At 27.1% G+C, this 27,897-nt stretch overlaps 1 protein-coding gene across 1 annotated transcript in view; it reads right to left on the bottom strand.

Moving 5' to 3' along the window:
* Nucleotides 1–24,511, bottom strand: part of LOC135930233 (probable serine/threonine-protein kinase clkA) — a 48,526-nt gene extending 24,015 nt beyond the window's left edge. The window contains exon 1 of the mRNA XM_065467016.1: nt 24,392–24,511. The gene's annotated coding sequence lies outside the window, so the exon portion shown is untranslated. The remainder of the gene's footprint in view (nt 1–24,391) is intronic.
* Between the last annotated feature and the right edge of the window lie 3,386 nt (nt 24,512–27,897).

The raw sequence follows: 27,897 nt of genomic DNA, 5'->3' as shown, positions 1-27,897 counted from the left end.
TTTGATCATATCAGAGACCTGTAGAGATACCATTTGCAGGGCCCGGCCCGGGTTTTATTTTATATCTCTATTGTTAAAATACCGAATTTATAGAAAATCCATCACTAATTAAAGCCCGTTTTGTTAAAGATATAAATATTTCCGAGGACCAACTATCTGTTTGGCTCAATGGTTTTAAATAAGACATTCTCTTAGGGCCTTGCAAGTTTAATTTATTTACTCACCTGACCCAAAATTTTTATTTATTTTTGCCCGAGCCCAGCAAAATTTATATTTTAGACCTAAGCTAGAGTATTCTAAATTTAATGAAAAATATATAAAAATGGAATTTTCATTAGACTGCATTCCTGATATCGTAACTAAGGTAATTATTTGCGATAATGCTTTTGCGGTAATACATTCGCTGTAATTACGCGATAATTCATTCGCTGTAATTATTCGCGATAACTCTTTCGCGGCTTCTCGCGCTCATGCGATCGCTATAATTTTTTCGCTATTATTATATTCTTGGTAATGCATACTACGTAAATGTATTTATTTTAAAATTTTTATCACACTTCCCAAATTTTGAGGAGAGGGTAAGCCCCCTTCCAGTCTAAAAATTTTAATAATTTTTCTAAAGTTTTAAATTTGAACCCTCTTTCTTCTTATTATGTTAAAATTAAAAATTTTTATAGTTAATAATCTTTTTCATATTTATTTTTATAGTCACATAGAGTATGGAAAAGCATAAATTTCATTTTTCATTTTTCAATATTTTAATATTTATTATTTTAAATAAATTTTTATAAGTCGCTGCCACTTCTGCTTTATTTAAAGTAGCATAGAATGTAATCATAGTGACGATAAATAGCTCAATTTTTAAAGTTTCAAGTCAACTCTAAAAAGGCAGAACAGAATTTTTAAGCGAAAACTATCATCTTAGCCTCAATCAAGTTTAAACTGAAGGGATACTCAATCTTGAAATATACTCTTACCTCAAGACTTAGCGAATTTTTTCGACTGTTAGGATTTAGCCGAAAAATACCATAGACAAGAAATAATTCGATTTTAACAAAACTTTTAAAATGTTTAAATATGAATTTGAAATCTTCAAATAGGTAGGTTGTAAGTTGAGGGTAAATCAATTTACTACTAAAAAATATTTTCAGGTTTTTAATTGCTTTTGCCAATTAACCCTTTTTTATTGATTAATATATAAAAAAACCATTAGGAACATGTTGACAATAACATAAATTAAGTAGGCAGCGTCTTCATGAAAGAAAATTTATTGAAAGCAAATCCTCTCCACAATTTATAACACCAAGATATTAATTTTAAAATCTTATGCTGAGCCACAATTTATAACCTCAACACAATTCTAAGTAAATTCTTTCAGTCTTCATGATTATTCAGCCAAGAAATAAATAATCATTAGTTGATGATAATCAACTAGTTGTTAATAACTGTATTCTAAATATTAGCCATGAGTGTGTATAACATCCAACTGTACTATAATGTTATCTGTAAATGAATGAGAAATTACTAATAAATTAAATTTTTTTTATTAGTTATTTTTAACTTTAATCTCAAATAGTGTTTATTTTTACTTTATTCTACCCCCCCCCTAATTAAAAAATTTGAATACAAATCGCTCCTACCCTCTCTCTTATGTGACTTTGTAATGTACGTCAATGGCCCCTACAACGGATGGGGGGGGGGGGGTCCGAAGCAACTGCTTCTGTAAATTTGAGTGGGGGTACTTTTTTTAAAAATTTTCTTTATTATTTAATTCTTTTACAGTTTTGTTACATCCATCATGATCAAGTGATTTCTGGTTTATAAATGTAATAATAACCCCCCCCCCCCCCGATTACATTTAACAGGTGCTTTACAATCATAGTTGATGGCACGTATGATGTTTCGAAATCAGAAGCAATAGCTTTGATAGTAAGATATGTTGAAAATAGTGAGACGCCGAAGCCTGTTGAAAGGCTGATTGACATATATTGTACGGGAAATACCACAGGTCTCGATATTAAACATAATATAATATCCAAACTTGGCTCGATGAATTTACCCCTTGAATTTCTAGTTGGGCAAAGTTATGATGGCGCCTCAAAAATGAGAGGAAGAATCAATGGTGTGACAGCCTTGATTAGAGCAGAGGAGCCAAAGGCTGCTTTTATTTGGTGTTATTGTCATATATTAAATTTAATATTGTTCAATTATGCCAATCAATTAAAGAACTTCGAAATGTTCTAGGAATACTAGATGAGATTTATATTTATTTTAATGGTGTAAAAAGATATGAGGTACTCAAAGAATGTCAGTGTAATAATCTGGAAAAATCGCAACGATTTCTACGCATCAAGAATACCACTCGGTAATAGTACCTTATTTATTTATAATGTTTTTTTATTTAGACGCTGGCTATCGTCATATAAAGCTATTGTAAATTTTTTTCTACTTTATGATGCCTTGAGGGCAGCTTTAACAAATTTAAAGGATTCTGAAGATCCTGCCACTTCCACTATGGCTAGTGCTATAGTCTTTAGAATAGAAAAATTTGATTTTATCTTATCACTTTGTGTTCTGGATAAAATATTGTTGATAACAAGTTTGGCTTGTACAAAATTGCAAACCATTTTGAAGGATATAGGGTTTGCAATAAATCTAATTCAATTGGCAAAAGATTGCTTGATTAATTTGAGAAGTATAAAAAATATTGTCTTAATTACTTTTTAATCTAATAGATAATAACACTGAATTTTTGGATGTTTTTCAAAGGCACAAGATTTTATGAAGGAGAGAAATCTACCTTTGATTTTGAAAGTTCTAGACTTCAAACATTACAATCCAAAAAGGAGTATATACTTTCATCATTAAATATATAAATTTTTTTTAGCTTTTAAATAGGTGTGTTTTATGCTGCACTCAATTTAATTATTATGTAGCTTAATGAAAGATTTAATGATGATTCGATGAAATTTTTACATTAAACATCATTTATTTACGCCAAAGGGAATGGCAGAAAAATCAATTATTAAAGAAGATATCGAGGATATCTGTGAATTTTACAATTTAATCAATTTTCGAAGAAATGTTAAAGTTTAGAAATATTTATAAGATGGCCAAAATGGGGAATATAATTATTATTCATGACCTAAAGATTCAAGAATCGAAAGATTTGTCAGATTCTGAGAATTGTAAATTTATTTAATTAAAATATTTTTACCATTACATTATTTAGCTTCTTCTGATGATGATGATAATTCAGGGACTTGCGATTCAGATTGGGAAAACTATTCATTTATTTTACCTTATCGTCTACTTTTATATTTTTCTGCTTTCCCTAATTTAACAATTTTATATAAACATTTATTAGCCATTCCTACAACCTCATGTACTGCCGAAAGAGTCATGAGTAAAATTAAATTAATTAAAACAAGACTTCGTAGTACCATGAAATTCATTTCTCAATAATTTAACCATATTATCAATGGAAAAAAATTTATTTAAACAATTAAATATTGATGAAATTATAAAATCTTTCGCTTTCTCTTCCCCTAATTTATCTAAATTATTAATTTAAAAATAATATTTATAAAGTATATATTTTTTGCATTTTATTCATATTATATATTAAAAATTGATGCAATAAAAATTATTTTTGAAATTTATGGGTGTCATAATATAATTATCATTTTTTCGAGGGGGGGGGGGTACTTTTCAGGGGAGTATTCTGCTTCATTCGCTCAGAAAGTGTAGGGGCCACTGATGTACGTAAATATTTAGAGATGGCTCGATTTAGAAATTCCACTTTTATCTAAAAATATACTATTAAAAAACAATAAAATTAGTGAGATTAAAAATAAACCAATTCAATTTCTCCAGAAAGCATTATGCAGCCCCGTTTAATGGATAGCGAAGCGATAATAAATTACATAAATCAATTTTAATAAAATTACTTATTTTAGTATTCTTTCCACTATATCTACTTTATTCAAAAAGAAATTTAAAAAAAACGAAGAAATGAAATAATTTATGAAATTTTTTAAAATTTATTTTAAAAATCTCCATGACCTTTACTGCCTCGTTCATATATACACTCGGCTATCAAGTTTAAATATTTGCAATATTTGCCTTTAGGGAACAAAAATTTGGGCTGTATAGACCCAGGTCTGAATCTTTTATGAAAATGGGGGGATGTTCATACATAGCGGACATAGCAACGGGTTCGGTCTATGCCCGGTCCATATAAAAATTACAATTAAATTATCCAAACTATCTATTGAATAGAATGAGATATGCAAACTGTAAATTTATTTTGTAAAAATAAGAATGAGATTAGAGAATTCAATAGCTATCTTTTTTACATTAAAATTTTTACTGGTAAAAATATTTGAAACTCTAATCAAGTTAGGATAGGTTTATCCTATTGCATTAGAAGTAAATACAAAAAATTAAGTTTGAACCTAACCGAATATAAACTTTTGTCTTGTTGTCTGGACCCGAGTCCAGTAAAACAGAGTCCAAGTTCATATATCTAAATTTGTCGGGTCCAGGTTTGGTACGGAATCAAGGAAAATGAGACCCAACCTGGATTCGGAGGTCCGAGTTTGATCCAGAACTTAAAACCATCTGCATTTAAAAAATAAAAACAATTTATTACACTAATCAATTATTAACCGTACAATCCGTACTTTTTATGCCCATATCGGGCTGTGTTAATCTTTAATGAATTACTAATTACTATTAACTTTATATATGTTTCCACTGTCATTTCATGGGAATACTTATAGAAATAAAACGATTAAGGGGGGAAACTTTTGGACTTTTTATCTAAATTAGCGTTCGTAAAGTTATTGATGCTATTTTTTTATGCATATGCTTTGAAATCAAATGAAAGGGAAATTAGGTAATAATAGGTTTAGTAATTTATTTAGTTATTGTTTGGTTCAAATTTGATATAGCTCTTTTTCTGGGTTAAGATAGTTTGGTAAAAGATGATCAGAATAGTAAAAAAAATCTTGAGGAGAATGAGTGTGGGGGGGGGGGGGCATATAAAATATGCAATCATAGAAATATTAGTAATTGACAAAAAAACTAAATTAATTCATATTAGTAATAATTTATGAATATTAAGGATAATTTATGTAATAATACTAAGCATAATCTGCGTAATATTAGCCAATTTATGTGTAATATTAATAATTGATTATGTAAAATTAAGATATATTTATTTTTTATAATTAAACTCATTTCTAATATAAAAATGTCTTAAAACAATAAATATTTAAGGAGGCGGGGGGAGGGGGAGGGGGGGGGGGGTAGAAATTTTGTGAGGGCAAGACTCCCAAATTCTCCCCTTTAGTTACCGATTTATAACTACTTGATATTTTTATGGTATAATATGATTAAGTCAATTCAATGAACAGTGCATTTAAAAGATCTTTGCTGCTTTTTAAGTTGTTGAAATTTAGAAAATAATCTATTTTATCAGCCTTACTTTTTTCTAATTTATTATTTTGCTCCACCCGGTAGCCTTTATTCTTACGTTTGGTGTAGTAATTTAGCTTCATCTTCTTGATGTGAAAAGTTTTCGAAGAAACCAACTCTTTCTTAAATTTATTCTCATGTTGATATAATTTATTATTAAATGTGAGATATTTTAGGATTTTAGTTATTCCAATGAAACATTTGTTTTATTGCCATTAATTTTGGGACACCTTATACTTATATTTATATGAATACTAGTAATTCATGAACTCAAGTTTAGCTCCAAAGAGTAATAATCTCTGGATATTTTGTCCAAGTTAGACCACTTTCTGTTGGGAAGTTGTCACATTGCAATTTAAGTATGTTATCGAGGAGTAGTGGAGAAAGCAAATTAAAGTAAATAAGCCTGATATTGCAGACCTCTGAGTAGTCACAAAGCCTAGTCACCATCGTCGGTTGTGTCATAAAATGCGTGAACCTTTCTATGATACAATAGTCTGCAATTTTTCTATCGTGACAGATTTGATAAAACTGTATATGGCAATTGTTATGTTACGATAAGGGATATTGAGGGCCGGCATGTTAAGCATTATATTATGAATCTTTTATTTCCCTAGATGTCTATTGCTGGTTTATCGTGTAAATGCAAGTAATTAATGTTAGATCAAATATCTTATCCAGGATTTGAAGTAATGTGTATATTTAGGAAGTGAAAGAAATAATTCTATCCACCATACCTCCAGGTGAGTTGTCAATTATAATCAACCAAACAGTACTAATATTGGTTGACACTGAGCTGAGCTACCTTAAAATTTGCTAGCAAAGTTTTTGGATAGTCATTCTGCTTATCTTATCTAAATACATATAATTTGTTAATGTAATTTACCAGAAGGTTTTAAGAACGTGCATTGTAAAAGGAAATTAAAATGGTCATGCAGATTTCTCTATTTTCTCGCGTATATTAGTAAATTTCTTAGATTAAACACGCAGGTATCCCGTCTATCCTTGGATGTTTCCATCGACGCCATAGGTACTTAAAAGAAAATGATACTCACAAGAGTATTTACATTGGATATATTAATATATTAAAAATTACGTATTTCCATAATTTGTAGGTCCCTATTAGGTTCTTGCAATCATCTTCAATGCAAACTGACTGTTTTATATGGGGCTCGTATTTATGAATTCCATTCATCTTTCGTCTCATGAACAGCCTCGATAAGTCAAGATTTGGAGATAATGTTAAAATATGGTCAGTAATTGTTTCTTATTTTGGTTCAAAGTAATGAGATTAAATAAAGAGAGATCTCTTTGATCTAAGAGAATCTGTTTAATATATCCCATCGCAAGTGAACTTGTAAAAGTATTATATATTATGATTTCGTCGTTAGAAAATGGCAAGTAATAGACCACCTATTGTATTTTACTAATATTCATTAATATATATTTGCATACACTATTCTTGTTTTTAATAAAGTTATCCTTTAGGACATTTTTTTTAGTTTAAAGTGTTTTTTATGGTCCACACTATTATTAATAAAAATTCTAATAAATTTTAAAAATTTCCTAGTTCATGCTTAAAATAAAAATTCGGGCCTGGTTCGGGCCAAAAAAGATATAAATCAGAAATTGTTTCATATCTATCATTGATTTTAATCGATTAGCTATATAACTATAACTCAACGCATTAATGTTTGGTCACTTAATTTTTAACCTTTTGAAACAATAGTTTTCTATTTTTTTCAGTTATATATAACATAAGTGTATTATTACATAATTAATAAAAAAAATTATATGGTGTTTATGTCATTATTTTATGGCAAAATTGCTGTATACGTTGATTTGCTAAAAAAATTAATTATATTGATAATATTTATCAAAAAAAATAAATAAAATATAGATGTTAACGTAATTGGTATTAAGTTATTCTAGCGTTAAAAATTTATAATTGGTCGTCCTTACTTTAAAACTGAATTGTGTTTAGTAATTGCTAATATTCTTTGAGGTATAGATCAAATTAGATTTTGACATTAATTTTTAGATATAAAATTTCAAATATTTTTAATTTTAAGAAAATTTTTGGTTCTGGACGTTTCTTAACACCTTTATAAATTATGATTTCAATATGGTTTAGGTCAGGACTTGCCGCGAGCCATTAGATAGTCTTAATATTGTTGTTTAGTAACCATTTTTGTCGTTTTGGGTGTGTAACATGAATCTCCATCCTACTGGAATGTAAAATTCTTTCAGGAAAGAAAATATTAATGGAACCAACCAAAGATTGACCTAATATAAATTGATATATCATTATATTTTAGGCCACAACTAAAAAATGTAATTTTGAACCTCTCCTCTTACGCAACCGCCCACCATCATACTTTTATGGGAATTTCGTTGTTCTTTGAAGAAAATGAGGATGAAAAATTCTGATTTATTTTGAAAGTATACAATTAATTAGCCTGATAATATGTTAGAAATAAATCATTTTACTTTAAGTAAACTCATCGAATGAATTGTCTGTAAACAGGTACTAACAGAAATTTGAACTTATTGAATTCTATTCTGAGTATATTTCTATTGAATTGGCATGGCGATGATCTAATATGATTGGTTAAAGCTCTATTATTGTGGTTGATTTGCCTTTATATTACATCCATAGTGCGTGTTGATATTTACACCCCCCCCCCTTATAAAATTTGCATGTTTCTATATCATTTAATTTAATACAGATTTTTTTCCCCAACACTCCTCCTACCCCACTCTTTCCAAAATATATATAATATATTATATTATAAATAATCATTTGATAGAAAAATAAGTAAAAGTTAATCATTTTTTTAAGTAATGACTACAATTCAAAATAGTGCTTCCACCCCCTAGCATAATTCTGGCTACAGACCATTTTTAATTTTTTTATGAAGTATTTAACAGTTAACTTACATAATAAAAATTCAAATTTTCCTACAGATATTTCTTTTAGATGTATCTGAAAAATAAGCTTTACAGTAGATCAATAGAATTGTAATTAAAAGCGACTAAAAGCAGTAATTCAGTCAATTGACCGGTAGTTGCCCTGATTAAATACTCTAAAACATCTGAAGAAGAAAAAAAGAAAAATGATATAAATAAATGTGCTCACAATGTCGCTTATATATTGGATCCCTAATAAGGGAAGCATCTAGTGATTTTGATGAAGCATTTGATATATACAAAAATTAGGCATTTTACATTGATAATAAAAAGAAGTGATATCATACAGATTTCGGCCTCAAGTTGGTGGAAAAAACTTTGCCCATAAAGAAAAGTGACTGAATGAAATTGGTCGGTTTGGGATAATATTCATGAAAAACAGAAATCGATTGATGACCTAGACAACAATAAAATTGGTATGAGTTTATCATAACCTTGATAAGAAATATTAAATCATAATATCGAATATGAGTCAGAACAAGACTCTGTCACGGAGAACGAAACATTATCTATAGAATGAATTTTAAAAAAGAGATACCCTAAAACCATCAAGTCCATTGGCTGAGAATTTAATGAAGAATTTGCTGGCCTGAATAATTTTATCATTAGAGTTAATGATAGGATTGACTGAAAGTATTGATATGGTGTAGGAGAAAATAGGGTGAAAAGCAATTATTTGAATTTGATTGTATTTGACCAGTAATATTGACTGACGGTATCATATTTGAACATTAAAATATACTACCCTGGTTAAAAGTAGTTACATGACTTAGCCAGAATGTTGCTGGGGGAGGGGGTGGGCTTTTCCTTATAATTTATAATGGAAATGTTATATCTTTATGCTTTTTTTAATGCTTTATTTCTGAAATTTTTAATAATAGTTGTTAATTTAAAAAATTATAACTTTTCCTTATTTTTCTTTCAAATTCTTTTATTGTATACATTTTTGGTGAAGAGGTGGCTGGGGGTGTATAGCGGAAATTTTATTATTAGTTTAAAATGGTATTTATGAGAATAGGCAAATCCTCGCTTGCCCCTTCCTCCCAAGGCTACGCCTATGAACAGTTATATTAAGAATATGACATAAATAAAGGCAAAAGATAAAATATAATTTTTAAAAACATGAAAAAATTTAAAGTGGCCGAGTATTTTTTGAAGTGTTAAAATTTTTTTAAATGTAAACCATTGAATTCCAGAATATTAAAATTTGTTAAATTTTGCATTTATATATCTAACAATATTATATTATCTATTTAAGTTAAAAAAAAATTAAAAATAGAGATTATATAAATATATTTTTTGTATTTTGAAGTTGTAATCATGAAATAAAATATGAGTTACCTATCATTAATAACTTTGGGTAGTATACGTATACAAATGGTATTCGTGTTCTTAATTATATTTTAATTATTTTAGGACTCCTTCCAACTTATATGGTTTTGTCACTACTAAGTGTTTTTAGTATTAATCCCTAACAAAGTTATTAGAAGATACTCTATAAATGTATCTAGATACTGATATATCGATACACTCAAAAAATGATTTAGAAATAATAATTAACTCTTAAAAATCTATCGAATATAATAAATTATTATAAAATTATTTAAATTGTCAAATTAAGAATCTATAATTGTTATATCTAAAATATTTTTATTATATCTTTTTCCTATTTTTAAAAAAACTAACCAATGTTTATGGAAACAGTTCAAATCCATCTTCAATTATTAAATCATCTGTACAAGTTTCAATAATTTTTTGAAGATTTTTTGAAAAGAAATTTATGAGGGTTTTTCATTTGAAAAAGAAGAGCATGAACATTTTTATTAATCAATTTAGATTTAGCCTTCAGTTGTATTTGCATCAAAATAATCTTGTGCTTTTTCTTTAGATTACATATAAATAATATTAACACTGCAATAAAGGATATGATTGACCTTTATGTGTTTTTTTTAAATATATTAGATATGTTTTTTTTATTACGATAGTCGTTTATTTATGAGTTGTATTTTATTTTCTGATTTTGTTCTATTGCCTTTTCAGCATTTTATGTGTCTTTTCGCCCCAAAAATGTTATTAAAGGTGCGCTTTTATACCCTTGGCCGGGTTGATTTTTTAAAAAAATTAGAATTTTGATTACACTTTTATTAATTTTAATCATAGTAATTATTTTAAAATATTATTAACTTATGCTTATAATAAAATTATTATTTATAATGACATTGTGTTCATTTTTTAGGGAGAGGTGGCAAAAGAGTGTAAGGAGTTGATTTTATTTAGCTTAATAAGAAAATTTTTAAAATAACAACAAAACAGGATATCTTAAATTAATGCGTGGCACAGTATTGGAATGTAATGTAAACTTTTTATACACCGAATGAAACCTTGTCTATTAAAGTTTTAGTTGTAGGAGCTAAGGCGATCCCAAATCCAAAAAAAGGTCCAAAACAGATATTATATAAAATAATCGTTTTTTTTAAAGTAGTGCGATTTAATATTAAATTTTGTTCAATCAATTTCAACATTTGAAAGTACTCTTCAAATTTGAAACAAAATGAATTTTTTGTATTTATCATTAGTTGAGATTTATTATTATCTATATAAATAACATATATTTAATGGTATCATATTATTACCACACTTCCCCACCCATATCAGGAGGTATCCCAAATTAAAAAAATTTAATAAAGGGTAAACTATTTATTGCACCTATTTAATCCACTTTTAATAATCTTAAATTAATAATTTTATAGCTTTAAAAAAATACAATAGATAAATATTTCCCCTCTCTAAGCTTCATACCAATCGGGCTTTATTTTATTCTACTAACCTCAAGTATAAGTAAGGATTTTGTTTCCAGGGAATCAAAAAAAAAATCACATATATATATTTTAATAATAAAATCCTATTTACAATAAAAAAAAATTTGGGGAAAAGTTTTAGTTCCTGACGAAACTGCTCATACTCTTATCCAATATCAATTCATCAAGTATAGATTCTGTTTCATGATGTATGGTAGCCTTATAATTTTCCAAGAAGTTATATAGTGATAATCTGTTTTTGTTTTTTCATAATCGATTCCTTTTTATTGAGTATTTCGCTTGTCCGTTTGAAACGCGATGATACGGCGGCGCAAATACTTGGCGTATACCTCGCCGCCTATAAAATTTGATTATTTGACTCGACTTGAATTTTCCTCCATTATTGAATACTATTATTTCTGGGTTTCCAAACCTTGAACATATTTAAGTCACTGATTCACTAATCATATTATGTAGCATGCTTACTTCCACTCATTTAGATTGAATATCTACCACAATAGGTAATATACTTTTTTTATTCATGGTTTTATCGTTGGTCTCTATTTATAATATTTTGCTATTTTAGGAGCTTGGCCAATTCTTTTGCAGATTTTGCACAACCTATTTTATTTTATTCCGGGTCGCAATAAGTTGATCCATTCTTTTGTCAGTTGAACCATTCTTTTGTCAGTTGAGCCATTCTTTTGACTCTCACATCCCTCGATGTATTTCCTGTAATAATATCCATTGTTCTTTAGTTTTTGCAATATATTATATCGTTACTGGCTTAAAATTTATCTATATCACTTGCATACTACTTTAATAATTCATGTATACTTCGCTTTAATCTTTATTATTCTTTCCTTTAAAATCGTTTAATAGATTAAAATACCACTCAGTGCCAGTACCGAAGGCTGATATCAATCGAGTAGTAATCATATTTCGCTCTTTTAGACATGTATTTATCCTTTTTTAAATACAGTAACCATTTGCAATATAGTGTACTTTTTCTATATTAATGGGTAATAGACTATGTTTTAAAAAAATCACTATATGTATGAAGAAGGATGCTGCGTAACTAAAAAAAGCCATATTGTAAGCAATGTTTTCTAAAAATTGATTTGTACAAAACCTTATATTCTATAATTTATTTAGTGTATTTCTTTTTGATTTCATTTCGCGGATATTTCTAAAATTTCCTTATACATCTAATTTACCAAGTGATGTATTTTTTTTTTGTTTAAATTTACCGCAAAATTTATTGGTGGAATAATTGTTACACTTTCAAAAGATTAAATAATATCTCGTATTCCCTTTTATTATATAAGTTTAGTATCACTAAAGGCCATATTACTGTATATATAGAAATACATAATATCAATTATTTATTTATGTATATGTAATTGAAGCGAAAGATATAAAGAATCAGAACTAAATATGACTCTGAAAACTTTTCAAACAAACAAGAACACTCAAACTTACAGCTTTTTTGAAAATGACGATGTTTATTCTAAACACAATCAATGTTTTATGATACTAAAAAAAATATGATTTTTATTCTTCCCGAAGTTGTATGGATAAATAAAATGAAACCAATAATAACAATAAAATATAGGGCAAAATTGTTTAAAATAATATAATATTTTAAAACAAATACAATAGTGCCAAGTGCATTTAAAGGAAAGGGGTAAACTGGGCATCCGAAATATTTTTTATTTAGAAATGGGATTAAATATGAACCATTAAACCAACTCAAAAGTTTAGAAAAACGTTGAGCAAGAACCAAATAAATTTATTTTTAAAATATTTTATTTTGCAAAACTTTCTTTTCCTCTATCTAATTTAATTTTCTAAAATAACTTTAATTAAAAAAACTATTATAATCTGGTGTCTCATCTCAAAATTATAAATACTGGATATTAGTAATTTAATTCCTATTTTTTTAAAAAATTAACTCCTCCCTGCCTCCTCCTTTTCCATAATAAATTACTATATACACTAATGCCGCTTTAATTTCATGTAATATTTTAAAAAATTATTCTAATATTTTATGTTCCCAAAAATAATAAGACACCCATAAATTATTAATAATTATACATTTAAATTTATCTTTATAATTTAAATAATTAAGCTTCAATCATTTTATAAAAATGACAACTAATAATTTAGTAGATAATTAACATGATTTACATTTTAAAAATAACATTAAGTAAACTACAAAATTATATCATACTATTAGATAATATTCATGAATATTAAAAAAAATTATTCTAAAGATCGAATAATAAATTTTTTTATTCGATTCGAATAAATTAAATTTAAAAAATACAAATATTCGTTAGTAAAACCAATCATATATTATATTGTTTTTTTTCAGTTACAAATATAAAATGTTTAACATTTAAATAATTTATTGTAAACAACAATTGTTAGAGTGAGAAAGATATCAAATGGTAAAAACTTTTTGTTTAACAACCAACTGGTTTTCACTAACTATCTCCAAATGTGACAGTTCACACGCATTTTCCCCCTCCTTTCCTTCAAATATTCCAGATGATTTCATCCACCTAGAATCTCATAGAGGGAAAGGAGGCTGTTGACATTTTTTAACTAACTCAACACCCTACCTAACATGTTATTAAAAGCCCTTCCTGTTCATTATGCTTCCTTTTTTACTAAATATCATTTTTTAATATACCTAAAATTCTATTTGTTATAATATCAACACCTATTTTTAAATAGGCTCGCATGAACTTAAAATAAAGTCCTATTGGAATCGCTTTCAACCTTGTTTTTGACTTCGACCTCTTGCGGAATTGGCATCCGCTCACCCTTTTGCCTATTTATCCTTCATTTCATCGAATTTTTCCACCTATAAATTCTTGATCTCCAACCGCTCACAAGCAGACCTAACACCAAGAACAAAAACCGCTCTCAATACCATATAAGAACAATGCACAAAAAGACTGGGATTCTTCATGTGTAACCCGTTCCGTTGATTACCTCCTAACAAATGGTCACCTTGAGAAGTTGAACCATTTTTAAGGCGAAAACAGGATATAAATGGCTAGAGGCAATATCCAACTCCAACCATAGGGGCTCCCGGCAGTAACTAATCTTTATCGCTCACCGTCTATTAAGTAACATAGTAATTACATCTAACTGTGTTGATTATGGTAAAATAATTGACAATAAAGGTCAATACATTGTAATTAAATATTCTCCTGGAGGCCTACCTCGCCACAAATAAATCAACAGATACAAGCTTTCAAAATGGCTAACATATCATCCACCCTCTAACCAGTTAGTCCCCTTAAGGAGAGTCCTAAACTTTAATACCTTGGTCTAACTGCCTTCCCCTAGCCTGGGACTATGCTTGTATTTATTTTTCATCTAAATTAAACAATTCCCACTTTGCTCTGGTCCACATCAAAAATTTAAAAAGTAACAAATACTCCAACCTTCAAAATGTAATGCCCATAGTTACCAACACCTTGGTAATCCTTGAGACGAGGCTTTTTAACCTTAAAAATAACAGAAGACACCCACTGAAAATTTAAATAAGGAATTCTATAAAAGACGTAGTATCTTCTTAGAAATGTGTCGATCTAACTTCTTAAGCATCCACTCTTACCCTGGATGACACCATACTGAGAGCATCTGTGGCCTAATTGATAAGAGCGCCGCTTGCCAATCCGATGGTTTTGGGTTCGAATTCTGCAAGAATTTTTTTCCTAAATCCAACTTGGCGGTTCTATTCTAGGGGGATAATATAAACTAAATCAGAGGCCACCGCACTATTCCACCACTTAATATATATACAAATGGATTTGCATTTTTGGTCGTTGTTTAGCAAATTAGATTGTGTTTTAGAAAATTATTATATATTGACTTGGCAGTATTTATCATAATATTTTTCTACATTTTTTTACTCAATACTTACCAAGATATAAGGGTTATTATTTTTTGTTGCCTCACTAAATACCAAGGATGCAGGTACGTTTTTTATATGATATTATTTTTTTTCCTTAACACTATTCTGCCGGTAACGGAACTAATACATCACCATTATTGTACTTCTTCCTTCTTCACTTTGCTAACTGGCGTCCACTATAATAAAACGGGTAGACATCATGTATGGGATCTATATACTAGTAAAAATACATAATGCACGCTTCAACTCCTGGTGGGTGATGAATGAATGAATAAATTTTTTTTTATATAAACTCTTAATAATTATATTTTATATGCCTTTTTATATATATCAAGTTTTTGTCATATTTATCCGGAATGTAAATATGTAGATTACAAATCTTTTTAAATTACATATAACATCCCGAGGATGATTTACGTTATGTGATTTGGTAACTAGTACACATAAATATTTATAAATAGAGGAGTCTTTTTAGAGACATACATTTTTCTTTTGGAGTTAATTCTTTTGACTTAAATTATATTTAGGCCGAAACTAACAAAAACCTTTTATTATTGTTTGGGAATTTAATTTATCTATAATATATATAAAAGTCTTGTCACTGTGACAGTCACACTTTCACAATTTATAATATATATTTAAAAAATCGATAATTTTGAAAAATGTCTGTGGCCCAATCGGCAAGAACGTTGCTTACAAACCTGATAGACTTAGGTTCGAATCCCAACAATGTATTTTTTTGATCATTTTTTTTCTTAATCTAACTTGATGGTTCTTGGGGAGATCATAATTTACATTTAGTTTTAATGGATTGAACTTGGCCTGAAGGGGGGGGGGGTTGTAAAGAATAAAAATTGTATATTAAATATCAAGTAACAAAAACTATCATAAAAGTAAGGAGAAAATTTTCAAACCCCATCATTTTTGACGGGCTATCTACTAGTTTTATTATAATCACATTGAAATCTTGTGTTTAGAATATAATTTTACATTTTTTACATAGATAAATTAAAGGAAAGTATTACTCAAGCCTTGAGATTTTGTTAATAGATATTCAATTCAAATTTGTAATCTATGAGCAAAATCTCAACGCTTGTTTAATATATTTTGATTAAAATATTAGATTAGTCGATTTTAAAAACAACATTAAAATCTTCCTACTTGACGTGTGTCCTTTGACTTAGGTTCCCACATTTCTTTAGCAACCTAAATAAAGGAAAGATATTTTTTAGTACTGGAGTAACATTCCTCTAGAAACCTATTTTAATGATGGTAAAAGCCACTTCACGGACCCGAGATCTCTATCTCAACGAATCCTCCTGATTTACAGTTTTGGTTGAACCATATATAATCCAAGTCCAACTATATGGTACAATAGATCGGTCTAGAAAAAATGATGAGGATAGATTCTTTTGAGCATCAATCGGTATGAGAAATGTGCAAAAAGGCATGGTTAGGACGAGCTCAATGGCTTCTATAGCCAGGTTCATAATTAGTTATAAAAATCGCAATCTTATTTTTTACCGAGCAAATAATTTTTTTACTGATCAAATTTTATCTTTTTACTGATCAAAAAATACTGACCAATTTATTAATTTTAAACTGAGAAATGTGTAAAAGTATTGCGAATTTCTTAAAAATACTTTAGAATTATTCACTAATGGCATAGACAGGAGCAATTCAAATAAAGGATTCTACATCACGTGGCATCCTCGGCATTCTCAGTGCTACGGGATAATTTTTTTTTATACATTATTTTTTTGTTGTTCCTATGATATATTTAGACCTGCAGATGTCATTTGCACGGCATGGCCCGAATTTATATGGCCTGGCCCGGATTTTTTTTAAAATTCTTAATATCCCGGTCATTAAACTTTGGTTCCCTACCCGACCCAGCCTGGGTTTATATTTTTAGGTCCGTCCTGTTCCTGATTTTTTAAAAATATATTATATTAATCTTTAATTTTTATAGATAATAAAAATATCAGTTAATTATTTTTTCAAAAGCATAATTAGATTAAGGTGTAGATTTAATTTGAATATGTAATATAAAATATATTGTAAATGAGTAAAAGGAATAATTTTAATTTATCTGGTATCCTAACAATCATGACAGCAGACCGAAACCTCTATCGTACCTCTAAGAAGTCCTTAGCCGAATTCAGAGTTAGCGCGAATTCAAAATATGAATAAAATAAATATAATAATTATACATTCATTTTGGATACTCCGCGAATTCGAGTTAACTGCGAAAGTGGGATAAAAATGCCTAATGGAGTCAGTGAGGTCCATAATTTATCTCATTCTATCTTACCTAATGGTTAGTGGAAATAATTTACAGCCGGGTCTAGCCTAATGATATGCAACGTACCTGGTTTATGCTCCTGAAAATAATTTGATAATTTAAAATAAGCAAAAAATTTTAAGTGGGTTTTTTTAAAAAAAATTTGTAACGGATTGGGCCAGAGAATTCAGTCACGGGAATATTCCAATAAATAAATCAGGTCAATTTTTTTTGAAACGATTAAGGGGGCAAGGAAAGTAAAATTTTATTTTACTTTAATACATATTGAATGGACAAGCAATTAATTAAGATTAAACGTCATGTTTAACTACAGAAATATAATATGATTTGAAAAACATTTCTATATGTAGAAAGAAATTATGTTGTAATTTTAATTTAAAATAAATAAAAAATGTGTTAAAATATTTTTAAATATTTTAAAATTTTTCTAAAGTAATAGAAAAAAGCAAGTATAGATTTTATTATCCAATAGTATTACTAATTTTTCCAATTTAAATGAAAATGAAAACTCTCAATCTTGGTCGAGAATTCAAAGACCAAAAAGAATACGCAAACATTGGAACAAAGATTGGATATAGTTATTAAAATGTTATCAATGCCTCAAACAACAAAAAATCAAAGACATCGCAAAATACGTTGAAATGTCTACGGCATAGATTCATAAATTTAGACGCGCCACATTCTCAAAAATAAATGGAGATCCTCTAAAAGAATACAATATTCAAAAAAGAGGAAGTAAGAAAAAGATTCTTCCATAATTGAAAGATACATCATTAGCCTATAGAAAATAACACTCTTACTATTCAGGAGATAATAGAAAATTTGCCTTCTGGTAGTTCGAAAAAGAAAAAATTATTAGTAAATATATCTAAATATAGGTTGGTCTAAAAAAAAAGATGGCAAGGAGTCTAATATAAAGAATACTCCCAGGGCAATTAATATTCGTCAAATCTAGATCTTAAATATACCAAGAGAATCTTAGATGAAATTGGAATAAACTTGCATGTTGTACCTGTCCTTCCAATAATAAAAATCCCCATTCTTTAAGGATAAAAATATAAGCATATTTTGTACAATTGGAATTGGAGGGGTAAAACATAAAATAATCGAAGGAGCTTATAATGGATGATTCTATGATAGAGCTTATTAATATATTACCACCGGATACAATCATTGTTATGGATATTGCATCTATCCATATAAGTCATCTTGATGCTTATAAAGGTAGAATTGAATACTACTCTTATGTTCACCTCAGATAAATCCCATAGAAAATTTTTTGGAGTCTTTAAAAAAAATTTTTTTGAGCAATCAATCCTCGCCCTAATTCAAGAGATGAAATTGTTGGGAATATTATTCAGCTCTTACATGGATTTATTCCTTAAAATTTTACTAACTTTTACAATCACATACAAAGCTATTTGGAGTTGGGTTATGGCGAACAATTGATTAATTAGTTAATCTCATAATTGATTTGTATTAATAATATTTTAATATGAACTCTTTATGTTCTAAAAAGGTACCATGATCGAGTTAAAGGAATAAATGGAATTATTTGATAAATTTTAATTATATTTTATATGTATTTTTTATTTTATTGGAAATATTATAAAAGTTTATAATATTATCATATTTTTATCGAAATATACAAAATAGATTATATTTAAGAAATTCTAAAAACTTCAAATAATAAAAAGATTTTTTACAAAAAAAGTTTTAAATCTTACAGAGCATTCTCAAATAAGTTCAAAAAAAATTTCCATTTTTCATCACAAATACAACATTTCTTTTTATTATTTAAACATGACGTTATCTTAATTAATTGTCCATATTTAATTTCAAAATGTATTAAATTAAAATATTAGTTTGTTCTCCCCCTTATATTGTATATTTAATAATGCACTCGTATCACAGTAAAAACTATATTTCTATTTTTTAATGTCAAATTTTACTATCGCTAGTATTTTGAATATATCTCCAGTTTCAGGTTTGAATATTCGATTATTTACTAACTTTATACATAATTTTAAATACCCTAATGTTCATATTCTACGGGGGTTTATCTGAAATAATAAATAGATACCAAAGTTATTCACCTATCCACTCCTTCCCTGAGATGTCTAACTGACATTAGAAACCGATGTCAGTAATCAAATATTCACGAGCAACCAAACTTTGATCCTATATTTTTTCGCTGAAAAATGGTAATTAGAGCGATAAAAAGGAATTGGATAAAATATGGCTGAGCCAACCAATTGGTGATCAGCACAATGCAGAGATAATTGCCCATGATCTAAATTAATCCATTGGTTCAGTTTCTCGTTTCAAGGGAAACTTTCCTTAAATATTACGACGACCTTTTATCTCATTATATGATAAAACAATGATGGTAAGAAAAAAAACAACACAGAACTTAAATCGAATATAGCTGAAATTATATAACACTTACCTCCACATCTAAATGTGAGAAATCGGCTATATCAAAATGTATTAAATCAATGGGTTAAAGCCGGGAAAGGGTTAAAAAAAGAACCCGATAGAAGAAAAGCTCCAGATATAATTCAAATTTAAAAGAAATATTGTGAAAAAATATATCTTCTTATCCACAATAGAAATAGGTGAATTGAGAAAATTCATAATTATAGATGGGGCTTTCACTGCCATAAAATTTAAAATATACCTCAATTTTACATCAAATTCATTGCTAATAATGGATAATGTTCCTATTTATCAAGCGAGGTTAATTAGGGAAAATTATCCAAATATGATATTTTTACCACCCTATTCGCCATAATTAAATACGATCGAAAATTTTTCCGGAGTTCTTAAAAATCAATACCGATCAAATTATCTTAAACCAATTAACCGAATATAGCTATTGTTACGCGTATATTGAGCAGTTGTTTTACAAATAATTTTTTAAATTTTTATTCTCACAACACAAAATTTATTGAAGATGGAATTCAGTGCATTCCTTTAATGATTGGATTTATAATTTTGTATAATATTTTATATACGTCTAAATAAATAATAAATAGATTATATTTATTTTGGTGTCTCGAATTGATCATACAAATAAGAATGAACTAACCCTAAATTCGAATTTTCATTCTTGTTTATTAAGAAATTATTCTAATTTTTTATCCTGGATTTCCAATCTTTAGTTAATTAAAAGTAAAATTAACTTTAAATTTAAAAAAATTTAGAATATATTTTTTAAAAAAAGTTATTGTAAAATTCTAAATTTTTTTTATAGAATTTTATTTTATTCTCATTTTCCACTTAAACTTTTGTCCTAAACATAAAAAAAAATATCTCGAACTTTTTCAGATTTCGAAAATTTTTCATAACTTTTTGACGTTAGTTTTCATAGTTTTACAACTATTATTATTAATAAATTTTTTTAGAAAAATTATATCAAATTGTTTTTTACAATAATTAGGGAAGGTTATTTAACCTTATAAGAATGTTTTTCACATTACGGAAATGTGTTACAATAAATCATATTAATACTGTATCATATTTCTTGTGAAGTTTGAAAGGAATATTGTGACATAAAAAATATTTCTTTTGAAAATGTATTTTTCCTGGACCAAAGAGGGTTTAAAACCCATATTATTTCGTTTATTGGGGGGTGGGGGGGCTTTGAGATAAAGGCCATCTTACCTCCCTCCAAGGGAAAAAATATATCAGTCCTATGCACAATAGGAATAAGTGGATTGAAAAAATTTACAATTATAGTAGGCTTTCACTGCCATAAAATTCAAAATATACCTCAATAAATTATAAGCAATTTTACCATCGAATTCATTGCCTAATAATGGATAATGCTCCTATGCATCGAGCGAGGATGAGTGTAAATTATCTAAATATCATATTTTGACCACCCTATTCGCCATAATGAAATCCGATCGAAATTTTTTTTGGAATTCTTAAAAATCATTACCGATTAAATTATCCTAAACCAATTAACCAAATTGAAGTTATTGCTAGTTAAGCGTATTTTAAGCAGTTACTTTACTTATAATTTTTAAATTTTTTTACACTATAAAATTCATTGAAGATGGATGAATTAGAGACTTCAACCGTGGAGACAGAGAGGTTATGACTCAAAATTTTTATTAAAATTGGAAAGGCTAGGTAGTATGAAGAAGCTATCATCATTTGAATAGTAATTGGTGGGGGGGGGGGGGGGTTTGATTTCCTTTTTTTGTGCTAATTTGGATTTTATTGTTTTGCTGCTAATTTTGTATTGGTAGGAGGGACCAGTTGGATAAAATTTAGATTTTTTATAAGGGGAGGGGGGCAAAATATTTGATAGAATTTACAATAAAAGAGAGAAAAGTAAGCAGTAATAATATAATTTGTTGTAACACATTTCCATAATGTGAAAAAAATTCTTATATTGTTAAATAACTTTCCGTAAATATTGTAAAAACATTCTAATATAATTTTTTTAAAAAAATATTAATAATGAAAGTTTAAAAACTTTAATGAAGCTAAGGTCAAAGTTATGAAAATTTTCAAAATGTGAAAAAGTTCGAATATATGTTTTGAAACAGGTTTAAGTGGGAAAATGAATTTAAAAAAATATTTCTTGTATTCTTACAATAACTTTTTAAAAAAAAATACATTATAATTTTTTTTTTAATTTAAAGTATTATTCATTTTAATTTTAATTTTAATTATCTTAAGATTGGAAATCAGGATATTTTCTTAATAAACATGAATGAAAATTCGAATTTAAGGTTAGTTCATTCTTATTTGTATGATCAATTCGAGACACCAAAATAAATAAAATCTATTTATTATTTATTTATTCTATGTATATAAAATATTATACAATACCAATCAATTATAAATTCAATCATAAAGGAATGCATTGAATTCCATCTTCAATGAATTTTGTGATGTAAGAATAAAAATTTGAAAAATTATATGTAAAATAACTGCTCAAAATACGTTTAACAGTAGCAATAACTGTAATTTGATAAGTATTGATTTTTAAGAACTCCAAATTTTTTTTAGTTAGGATTTAATTGTAGCGAATAGGGTGGCAAAAATATTATATTTGGATAATTTCACTAATTATCCTCATTCGATGAATTTAAGCATTATTCATTATTAGCATTGAATACAATGGTAAAATTGTATATAATTCATTGAGGTATATTTTTAATTTTATGGCAGTGAAGTCCCATCTATAATTGTGAATTTTTTCAATCCAATTCCTATTGTGCATAGAGATATATTTTTCCTTGGAGAGAGGTAACTTAACCGATGGCCTTTTCCCCAAGGGGGCACAACCGTAGTGAGAAATAATATGGGTATTAAGCCCTGTCTCGTCCAGGAAGAATACAATTTCCAAAGAAAAATTTGTCATCTTGTCACAATATTCCTTTCTAATTTGAAATACACCTGGAGCATTTTTCCTATTGGATTCTTTTCTAACCCTTTCCTGGCTTTAACCCTGATTTAATACATTTTGATATAGCCGACTCTCTCACCTTTAGATATATGTTTTTGATGGTATGATCATTATTTAATTTACCAAACAATTCAGCTATATTCGATTGAAGTTCTGTTTTATTTTTTTTTCTTCCGATCGTTGCTTTATTATTAGATAAAAGGCCGTAGTAATATTAGAAAGTTTGCCTTGAAACGAGAAACTGAACCAATGGAATTTAGATCATGGGCAATTATCTCTGCATTGTGCTGATCATCAATTGGTTTGCTCAGCAATATTTTAGCAAATTCCATTTTATCATCGCTCTAATTACCATTTTTTTCCGCAAACAAATAGGATCAAAATTTGATTGCTTTGAATATTCAAATATTGACATCGGTTTGTAATATCAGTTTGACATCTAAGGGAATTTGATGGGATAGTGAATCACTTTGGTATCTATTTGTTATTTCAGTTAATCCCCCGAGAGAACATGAAGTTTTATTAGATGTTTCTAAAATTATGTATATAAAGTTAGTAAATAACAAACCTGAAACTGGAGATATATTCAAAATACTAGCGATAGTAAAATTTGACAATTAAAAAAAATAGAAATATAGTTTTTTAATCGGAAAAAAAATTATTAGAAGTTTAAAATAAATGTCACAAATTTAAAAAAGAAATATTAGAAGTTTTAATTTAAGTTGTAAAAAAATTACTGGAAGTTTTTAAAAATAATAATGTTTTTCTCAACATTTTCTTTCAAGTTTTTAAAAGTTTTTTAAAAAAGGATGGGGTTTTCTCAACAAGTTTTTACAATAATTACGGATATAATGTTTTTTAACATATATGGAAATGTTTTTCAACAAATCATATTATTAATGTATTTAACACGCAGTTCTTATTCAAAGAAATCAAATTAATAATAGCTAAAAAAAATTGCTTAAAAAAATTTGATAATATATTTATTTGGCGGCCTATATTTTAACAAATAATTTTATGATAGATCTTAATTTCACTCCTATCTGAGTATTTAGTTCCTGCCCCTTCACTTTACCAGTAGATGCTCTTGTTTCAACCATCTGCCTTCTACTAAAATGATAAGATTTTACTAGTTTAAGATTAAATTTGTATTATTTAAAGTCTGCATTCTGATATTAAAATTTTTTATTTTTTATTATATCAAATTTACCAATGAGAAAAAAAGGTTGCAGCTTTGGCAAAATTTGAAAATTAATATTTTTTTTTATCCCATCAAAAATTTTAAGCTAAATGCTAATAAAATTACGATGACAGCGAAAAATATGTATACATATTTTTTTTTTGCGTTGTAAAAAAATAAAAAATAAATATATAAATTAAATGATATTTTATCATCATTTTCACACGACCAAATATTGAAAAATATAATTTAAAATATTTTTTATTGTAGAAAGCGTTATTTATAATAAGTGTACCTTTTTCCGGAATTTGGAAAGAGAATATAGAACCTTTTTCTTTGATTTGAATAGGTAAAGTCGTCTGAAATATAATATTGTCTGATATTTTGGATAAGCTTTTTTTGTGCTTAAAAATTCCATAATCGTTTTTGTTTAATCTTAAATATTTTAAAATTGATTTTAAATTTTGTATAGAAACTTGATGAAATTTATTTTTAGTTATAATAAAAAAAAATTCTTCTTTTTATTTCAAAAAAATATAAAATTTATTCAATTTTTTCAATATTATTTTTATTTTAAATAAAATACAATATATATACTCCACTATGACTATCTATATTACTGTAATATAACTTCGTATTGTATAAGCAATTAAATCCACATCTAGTATTTTTATATTAATTGCTATCAAATAATTACTATTAATTATCCTATATATTTTTTTTTAATTTTCCGTATAATATTCTCTATATAATAATTTATTAAAGGGGACTTCTTTTTAAATTATATATCATTATCTCTGTCTCTGAGGGAAGCATAAATTATATAACTTGTGTGCATTATATTTTTCATCTTTATCATTATAACAACACTATCATTAAAGGATATTATCAAATTATCCGTAATTTATTTAATATTATATAATTTAAAATTTTTTTCTTATAGAAACTAAATATAAAAACATTTAAAATTTATATTAAATTTTTAAATTTTTTTTAGATTCTTATAAGTATATAATATTCATAAAAAAAATATTGAGTATTTATTAAAATCTTGTTAGTTGTTACCTTAGCTTATTACATTACCAACCCATTTTATATATTTTTATTTTTTGAAACATCCTTCCATTTTTAATAATTTTTCCCCCTTAAAATTAAATTTTAAATAAAGAAGTTAATTACCAACATCCCTCAGATTAAATAACAATTATTTATAATTATAAATAATTAAAATTTAAGTTTGAAAAATAATTGGAAGATAAATTATGTAATTATATATAAATATAGTAAAAATATTATTCTATAAATTAGATTTATAACTTATTACACTGAAAAGAAATTAAGGGAAAATTCTGGTATAATTATATCAAAATCAAGGGAAGGGAGGGGGGAGGGGGTTGCAAAAAATTTATGTATGGAAATGTAAAATTTTAATAACTTGACCATCATACTCTGTGCATCAGCAAGTTTAATATAATTCTGATGAAAAATATTATTTATTAAATACTTGCAATGGTTATAAAATATAAACACATCACAAATTTCAGGGATGAATAAGGGGGCAGACCAAAAAAATTTATATTATTTAAATATATTAATAAATTCTTCTACATTAAGTCTCTGATTTTATAGGCCCATGCTCATAGTGAAATGGTAAATTAGAAAAAACTTCCTTTCAGTAGAAAACCCCTTATTGAAATCGATATTTTCTTTGCATTAGAATGTATTAACAAATAATTTAATTATATTTATTTTATTCAATCACTTTCAAAAAAAATTATTGATTTAGAATGGTATAAATTTTACAAATTAGTCAATTATACCGATTTTTTACATTTGAAATCTTATAGCTGCAATTTGAATTTGTATTTGAATATCATTATAATTATCAATTTTTATAATCCAATAGTCAATAATTTATTTTAAATACAAATTCAGATATATAAAATATTAAATTTCAAAATAGTTAGATATTAAATTTTAAATGAAGATAAAAATTATTAAAATAAATCAGAGACCTGCAGTATTTTTTTTAAAATATACCCAAGCCGGGCTGAATATTTTAGATCTCCATTATTAAATAAAAATTAAAAACAAATAAAATATATTTTAAAATTGTGTATCATGTAACAACATATCACATTCATTCATTTATCATATTTCCTATTTCCATATTTTCGATCCTTAGAAAATATTTCTAGTAAAATATATCAAAATTTATTATTCAACTAATCAGGATAAAACTGTTTTATTCCGAACGTCAGCTATCGTGAGGGAAACTTCGGAGAGAATCAGATGTTAAGATTAGTGTTTTGCCCCTATACCCAGGTCTGACGATCGATTTGCACGTCACGGACCTCCGCCAGAGTTTCCTCTGACTTCATCCTGCCCAGGCATAATTCAACATCTTTTGAGTCCCAAGGTGTGAGCTCTTTTTCCACCACTTCGCGATTGCTCCAATTATGGCAGAACGGAAATGCTACCCACCGAAATCGGTATCTTGTTCAATCAAATTAAAAGAAACAAAGATACACTCAATATTTAAAATATAATACACTTTTTAAGGAAAAAATTTATTTTAGATAAACATAATTTTATCTCTTTTTCTCTATCCTAAATTCAGGCAATTACGTATGTTGCCAGAAAGAGAGTATTGACTGTTACTTATATAAAAGACTATATAAAGTTACAAGAGTAACAGGAAATGATAGAAACAATCGACCATTTAAATTGAAAGTGTGGTAATTTAAAATCACGTTTACGACAATTGGGGAGATGATAATTGGAAAAGTTATTATATATGGATTTCGTATTCGTTAAAAAAATGATCCGTAAAATGTCGAATGGTATATTTTAATTTTTTTTTAAAAACTAAGGTCGTAGAAAAATTTACATACCCCGAAAATTTTTTCAAATCCTAGCCGGGCCATGAAAATGATAATGATATTCTTTAAAAAATATATACTTATAAACTTTTTTTGTGATTTACAATTAAATTGGGAATTTTAAATAAACTTTGGTATTATTTCACAGATAATGAAATTCAAAATGTCACAATCATCATTTTAAAACGTTTTAAAATTATTTTGAATGAATATTTCTCATATATTTTAATAGTCATTGTCTTCATTTTGAAAAATTTTAATTTTTTGGCTGAGCATCTAATAAAAGCCAATAAAAATACTTTTAATAGCATTGCTAATAAATACTTTTACCATTCTGAATTTAATTGTCACTGAAATTATGCCAAAATTAATTTAAAAGATCCATTTCTATATTATGCTTTTCCGATTGCCACGTCACATGCCATCGTTACGTGTCATTGTGACGTTTTATAAAATTTATTTTCACTGGAATTGGATAGAATTTTACATATATTCTTCATGTCATGCATGCCTGTTACATCATTTTTATAATTTTGCATGGTTTAGAAATTCGAATTATAGCAATAAGATAATGAATTTATAATAGCGTCATAGTGCCAAAACAATTAAATATTCCTGTCTAATTGATGATCCAACATAAAAATTCTTTTAGGATTGTGTTAATTAATTATTTTATTGGTTTTATGAATTAATTTCCTATTTTCTTAATTAACTTTTACATGATAATCATATTTTCATTCGTGAAATAAAAGTCCAAGTATACCCTTATGAAGTTATTTTAAAATAGTGTCCATTTTCCTTGACGATGAATTTCTATCCCATAGGGAAATAAACAGTACTTTAATGCTGAAACCTATCACAAGTCCCCTGAAAACTATGGAGAACTTAAATATTTTAGATCTGGAGTTACTTTTCTCTT

This window comes from Gordionus sp. m RMFG-2023, chromosome 5, assembly GCF_954871325.1.
Source record: "Gordionus sp. m RMFG-2023 chromosome 5, tfGorSpeb1-WG-v2, whole genome shotgun sequence".
Lineage (NCBI taxonomy): Eukaryota > Metazoa > Nematomorpha > Gordioida > Chordodea > Parachordodidae > Gordionus > Gordionus sp. m RMFG-2023.
The sequence above is the reverse complement of the archived record's forward strand: the minus strand, read 5'-3'. Positions and strand labels throughout refer to the sequence as shown.